This window comes from Choloepus didactylus, chromosome 27 (assembly GCF_015220235.1).
Source record: "Choloepus didactylus isolate mChoDid1 chromosome 27, mChoDid1.pri, whole genome shotgun sequence".
NCBI classification, from domain to species: Eukaryota; Metazoa; Chordata; class Mammalia; order Pilosa; family Megalonychidae; genus Choloepus; species Choloepus didactylus.
The window spans coordinates 3,741,715-3,748,905 of record NC_051333.1 but is presented as its reverse complement, the minus strand read 5'-3'; the positions used below and the strand labels follow the sequence as shown (position 1 = coordinate 3,748,905).

Genomic DNA, 7,191 nt, shown 5'->3' with positions numbered 1-7,191 from the left:
AGAGGCTTTTGGGGAAGGGCAGATCAGAGAAGTAGAAATTTGAAGGTGATGCAGAAGAAGCAGAGGAGGGTAGGGAAGGTCTCAGACTTTTCTCAAAGCAAACTTGGACATTTGGAACTTTGCCATTCCATTGACAGAATCTGTGATAATTTGGGGATCAAAGACCCCATTTTCAGGCCACTTGGAGCTACTGTTTAATTTGTATTAGGGCCAGACAGTATTGCAGTAATAAATGAGCCATTTGGGCTTAAAGCTGATGCTTAATTGACCCCATGCATTCATGAGGCAACGTAAGGGGGAATTCCGTGGTGGGACGGACGATGTGGTGCCCATAGGGAGACCTGAGGGAAAGAATGAGCTTTAAAGCCCAGTGGACATGATGTGAACAACCCGGGCATCCCTGTGAGTCATCCTGGAGGTCCAGAGAAGGGAATTGTTCCAGGACGGAACCCGGAGGAGAAGTGTCCCCACTGCCTCCTGGTGCCGTGGCCCAGCAGCCATGCAGTGAATTTCTCTACCTAACATTAGGATGCTCAGTGCAGCAGGAAAGAGAAATTCAGGGCATATGCAAATTACTTACCTCCAGGCTGGATAATTAGTTGGTGTTGGGGTTTAAATGACAAAGGAAAGGCGTATTACCTCTTCTTCCCAGGCTTGGGCACCAAATGTAAGGTAGTTTGGTTTGAAAGACAGGCAACAAAGCCAAATGGGCAGGTAACAAAGAAAAGTTGTATTTGAAAGAAGCCTCAGGGCAGCCCCCACTGGCAGAAATGCTGCTCAGAGGGGAAAGCACAGTCGGATGGTGGGATTTCTTTTTATAGGGTTTTTGCAGACCAGGAGGTTACATGGTGTAAGGAATGTGAACTGTGGCCAATAGGGGGTTACACGTAGTTTATCTTGTAACTTTGGCAGTGCCTGGTTTGTGCATTTGTACAGGAGAGGAGAGGGAGGGAATAAATTTGTGAGGGAAAGGGAGGGGTGCAGTGATGGGTGAGAACAAAGAAAGTGGGCAAAAATGGGGGAAGGGAAGTGGCAGCTACGTGAGGCAGGGTCTGATCTCCAGCCTGGTTTTGCAAAACAGGGAGAGAGGGGAGGGGCCCAGGCCTGACAGTGCTGACCTAGGGGTGTAATTGTTAAGTCACAGGGCAGGGGTAGGGTGGGTACTGCCAAACACCTTTCAAAGCAGTTGTACAATTGAGTGTTCACGTTGCCCCACATACTCACCAGCTCTTTTCCATTTTAGCCCCATGGTTATGTGGAGAGGCATTTCATTGTGGTTTTCGTTGGCAAGTCTCTGATGACCAATGCAGTTAAGAACATTTTCATTTGGTTTTGGTCATTTGGATATCCTTTTTGTTTGGGGGAAGTGTCTATTCAAGTCTTTTTCTCATTTACTCACTTTAAAAAATTGAATTGAATGTCTTTTTTTATTGAATTCTAGGAAGTCTTTTTTCTTTCTTTTTTTTCTTTTTTTTTGAGTTATTTGTCAGAAATATGCATTGTGAGTATCTACCTCCTCTCTGGTTGAATTTTCATTCTCTTAATGGTGTATTTTGAAGAACAGAATTTCTGAATCTTAGCATAGTCCAGTTTATCTATGTTTTCTCTTATATTTAGTGCTTTCTTGTATCCTTATTTAAAAGTGCTTGCCTGCTCTAAAGTTTAAACAGCTTCTCTTATCGATTCCTCCCAAATCTTAAGATGTTCTTTTCAGACATGGCTCTTCAGTCCTCTGAAAATAATGAGAGAGAGAGAGAGAGACAGAGAGACAGAGAGGGAGAGATGTGTTAGGAGTCCAAATACATTTTTCCATATGGATATCTAACTGATACAGCACAATTTATTAGAAAACTATCTTTTTTCCCATTGCACTCATGGGTCACCAACAGTCTGTCATTAGACTTTCTGTTCTGTGGTAATATTTAGGTGGCCTATCCTTGTGCCAATAATACACAGAATCAGTAAGTGTAGCTTAAAAATAGATCTTTACATCTGGTAGTATGAGTCTTACAGCTGTGTTCTTCTTTTTCAAGATGGCATTAAATAATTATGGCCCTCTACATGTCTGGAAAAGTACCTCCTTGAGTTTTTATTGAAGTTGCATCAATCTACAAATTATTTAGGAGAGTAACAACATCTTTATAATATTGAGTTTTCTAACCCATTGACAGGTATATCCCTCATCTTCCATTTATTTAGGACTTTGGAATTTCTTTCAACATTTTGTAGTTCATGTGGCAGTCTTGCACATTTTTGTTAGATTTATTCCAAGATATTTGATATTTCATGCTATTGTGAATGGCATAGGTTTCTTTTTTTGCTTGTTTGTTTTTGTTTTGTTTGTTTGTTTAAATTCAGTTTTTTTTGAGATATATTCACGTACCATACAATCATTCTTGGTGTACAATCAACTGTTCACAGTACCATTATATAATTGTGCATTCATCACCCCAATCAATTTTTGAACATTTTCCTTATACCAGAAAGAAAGAAAATAGGAATAAAAAATAAAAGTAATAAAGAACACCCAAATCGTCCACCCTTCCCACGCTATTTTTCATTTAGTCTTTCTCCCCATTTTTCTACTCATCCATTCATACACTGGATAGAGGGGATGCAATCCACAAGTCTTTCACAATCACACTGTCACCCCTTGTAAGCTACATTTTATATAGTCGTCTTCAAGAGTCAAGGCTACTGGGGTGCAGTTTGATAGTTTCAGATATTTACTTCTAGCTATTCTAATACACTAAAACCTAAAAAGGAATATCTATTTAGTGCATAAGAATGCCCTCCAGAGTGACCTCTCGACTCCTTTTGAAATCTTTCAGTCACTGAAGCCTTATTTTGTTTCATTTCACTTCCCCCTTTGGTCAAGAAGATGTTCTCAACCCCAGGATGCCAGGTGCAGGTTCATCCCCGGGAGTCATATCCTGCATTGCCAGGGAGATTTACACCCCTGGGAGTCAGGTCCCATGTGGGGGGAAGGGCAGTGAGTTCACCTGTCAAGGTGGCTTAGTTAGAGAGAGAGAGGGTCACATCTGAGCAACAAAGAGGCATTCAGGGGGAGACTCTTAGGCACAATTATAAGCAGGTTTAGCCTCTCCTTTGTAGTAATGAGCTTCATAAGGGCAAGCCCAAGATGGAGGACTCAGCACATCAAACCACCTGTCCTCAGTGTTCGTGAAAACATCAGCAACAAGCAAGGTGGGAAAGTCCAACATTTCCTCATTTTCCCCCAGCTCCTCAGGGGGGCCCTGCATAGATAGTTTTATTCTTTGCCCAGATTACTTTGGGATGTGTTGCTATTTCACTCTAACCTATACAACCCTACCAGATCTAACTTCCTATTCAAAGTTCCATGTAATTGTGGTGTTTGAATAAACTGACTGTACAAGTTAAATTATTTAGTATACTACAGAAAATATAGATCCTGCACTAAATACACATCTCTTCTCTTGGTTTCACACAGAAGTTGAAGTTTTAAAACATGATAAAGGTATCATCCTTTACCCTTTGGTCTGATTTGCCTTAGTCATAGGTTTCTTTTTTATTTCATTTTCTACCAGTATGTAGAAAGATGATTGGGTTTTTGTTGACTTTCTATCCAGCAGCCTGGTGAAATTATTTTACTGATTTTAATAGCTTGCTTGTAAATTATTTTGGATTTCATATGTGCACAATTGTATTTTGTGATCAGTGATAGTTTTTATTACTTGTTCCAGTTTGCTAATGCTGCCATTATGCAAAATACCAGAAATGGATTGGCTTTTATAAAGGGGGTTTATTTGGTTACAAAGTTACAGTCCTAAGGCCATAAAAGTGTCCAAACTAAGGTATCAACAATAGGCTACCTTTACTGAAGAATGGCTGATGGTGTCTGGAAAACCTCTGTTAGCTGGGAAGGCACAGGGCTGGCATTTGATGATTCTTTGCTCTAAGGTTCTGGTTTCCAAAATGACTTTCTCCAAAATGTCTCTGGGCTTGTCTCTCTCAGCTTCTTCAGCTCCTGTGCAAATTCTGGGCCAGCATCTCCATATGTCTCCAAGCATATCCAAGTGTCAGCTCTTAGCTTTTCTCTAAAATGTCCTGCTCAGCTGCTCTGAGCAACTTCTGTTTGTAAGCTCTTTTATAGGACTCCAGTGATTAAATCAACACCCACCCTTGCCGAGGGCTGGCCTGATAGGGGGGCTGGAGTCGGCGAAGAAATGAGACAGACACCTTGTTGTGTCTGGGTATGAAGATGAAATCTCCAACCAAGCAGAGCATCAGAGCTTTATTTTTATAATTTTCTATAACATACACACTAGCATTCAGGCATACAATACTAGAATAGTTTGGCTAAATCTCAGACATTATTTATTCTTACACAGTGATCAATGGGCCAGCAGGGACAGATTGCTTGAAGCGTAGCAAGACACAGTGTCTGGGCACAGGCCTAACAGTTCCTATTATTTAGTACCAAGCAACCTATAACTATTTTTTGTGTTCATGTTTTAGAGTCTGTTAATCATTACCTTTTTGTATCTTCTAACTAACTCTTTCAAAGCTTGGGAAGGGGGATTTTGAGCAGAAAGGGTGACCTATTGTCTTCTAAGAAAGGAGCAGGCATTGTCACTACGCTGACGCTAATGCAGGGTAAGCCGCTGGCTCATTAATGTAGCTAGGTGTGGGAGCATTCCACCACCACAGGGCCCAGAAGACGCCAACTGAGAAAAAGAGGCAGTAAGAATATAAGAAACAGCAGCAAGAAACAAATTCCTTTTAGGCAGGAGTCATAGGTGCCACTCGGTGCTCTGCCTTGCGGAACGGTCACCACGACATGTACTGAAGGCCCAGGGACCGTCCACTAGGCCGACTGCCGGGTGCTGAGTTGGCTGCCCACATCTCCCCCTTTTTTATTTTTTAGTCGTAAGGTTGCAAGCTTGATGCGAACCTGTTGGATTCCTCGGGAGAGGAGCTTGATGACTATAGGAAGAAAAATTAACAAGATTAGAACAAGTGCAGCAATTCCTATATAAGAATATAGAGTAGAGACTAATGAAGAATTAGAGATATGTGAAGTTATCTGAGAGAGGAAATCAGAGGCCACTGCAGAGGCAGGTAACAAAGCAGAGCCTGACTGTGATATATCTTGAATTTCTTTATGCAAGGTTGAAAGATCTAAACGTGTATCACTATTGTTCCAAACTCCTTGCAGATGCATTTGAATGTTATGCCAAGCATGCAAAGATTCATTATATTCTTTAGGTGTAACACAAATCCATTGATATTCAATATGACATCTAAGTAATAATCTTACTTTCAGGCCAAGAAGCTGATTACCCAAGGTTTCAACTGCTTCTTCTAATGCATTTACTTTGGCCTCAAGCTTTTTATCTATACTTTCCTGTGCAGCTAGTGCTAATGTCACATTTCTTGATAAGGCATCTACATATTGGGCAGTGTGAACTTCCTGAACTAGGGCAGTGGTCGCGGCCGCAACCGCCCCTATAATGCTAATTAAAGCTGTGATACCTACAATTATTGCTCCAATAATTCTTTTTTGACGTTTGAGTGCATAATTAACTTCCTGTAATGCCTGGAGGCCTGGGCTGTCATACCAAGGTCCATCAATTTTTACAGGTAACATGACAAAAGGTGGCTGCTTTAAAACTAAAATTGTTGCATTATGACCAATATTACTTATGCAATTAGTAAGGAGACAATGCATGCAAGAAATTGTATATACATTATTTTCATACAGCATAGTTAAATGACTGTCTGATGAATCCACTAAAAGAACAAAAGGGGCTTGCACACAAGCCTGTACATAGAAATGTTGAGATTCTGAGTTGGGTGATGGTGGCCTAATAAGGGTAATGGGTCCAGCGGCAGCTAATAATTGCCACAGAAATTGCTGAGGAAAAAACACTTGGTTTTTTCACCAGGTTAGGATTCCATCCACCCATCCTGAGGAATATTGAAAGGCAACTGAATTTTCCCTGGGTTTAGCGGGGCGGCAGTCTGGGTGCCCATATTCCGTTTGCCCAAAATCCATGGGCAAGTCTCTCATTTTGGGAGCAGGGATAGACCAATCAGTAATTTCTTCATTGGTCTGTAAAGGTCTGTATGCAACTCCCACAGGGAAGACACAAGTCATCCATGGGGGAAAACCATGGTCAGGGTCTACAAACTTCCATAAAACATCTGTAGCCAGGGGACAAGGAGATAAGAAAGCTGGGGGTGAATTAGATGAAATTGGGGTTTCTAAAATGGCATTCGGAACACCAGGTGCTAGCACGGACATGGTCCACAAGTCACGATTAGGATTGCGGACCGACATTAGGGGAGGCTTGGAAACAGAGCTTTCATGTGGAGAGTCAGTATACTTGGGCCTAGCTTGCATCATAATACATCCTGCTCTGGGGAAGTGAGAAGGGCTCCTCGTAAAGCAGAGGGGGAGTGTATCAGACTTGCCCAAGAAAGTGAAACTGGCATTCACTTGCTTCCTGATGTGTGATGAAGATGAACCACCTAATAAAGCAGTGTCATTTACAAAGATTGGAATATTTGAGTCTTCCCATGTCTCAGGTTGTAATAAAGGGGGTTCAGCTAAATAAGCCCAATACATAGTGCGAGACGCAAAACCCACCTGACATGATAATATAGCTAAGATGGCAACAAACAATGAGGGAGTCACTACTCCACCCTGTTGAATAACCAGATTTTCAGCTTGACCAGTTAAGGCCTTGACTTGTCCCCAAGTAGGAATGGGTCCTTTTGCCGTCTACCGTGCAGGAGGCCTGCGGCGATGAGGAGATTGACCGTCAGAAGTGATTTTCATTCTCTTCATGTGAGGAATTAAGCAATCAGGTTCCGAGTGGTTCTGCAAGATTTCTGTCTTCGGAAGAAAGCACCGGGGAGGGACTGTGATCGATTTCCTCCGGGCCGTGGGGAGTCGATTCGGATTCGATCGGCTGGACATGACGCACCGCGCGCTCTGGGACCCACAAGGGTGATGTTGCGTCCTGAGGAAAAACACAAGCATAACCTCGTCCCCACGTAATTAGTGGGTCGGGTCCTTTCCATTGGTTAGTCATTAAATCCTTCCATTTTACCCAGACTGTAGGTTTTCTTTTGAAATGCCAATGCCGTTCAGCGGCAGAACAGCCCTGATCATTTAGAATAATAAAATTTAAAACAAATAAA

At 42.0% G+C, this 7,191-nt stretch overlaps 1 long non-coding RNA gene across 2 annotated transcripts in view; it reads left to right on the top strand.

Annotated features, from left to right (window-relative positions):
- LOC119521086 overlaps positions 1 to 7,191 on the top strand; it is a 56,671-nt gene that overhangs the window by 12,599 nt on the left and 36,881 nt on the right. The window lies entirely within an intron of this gene.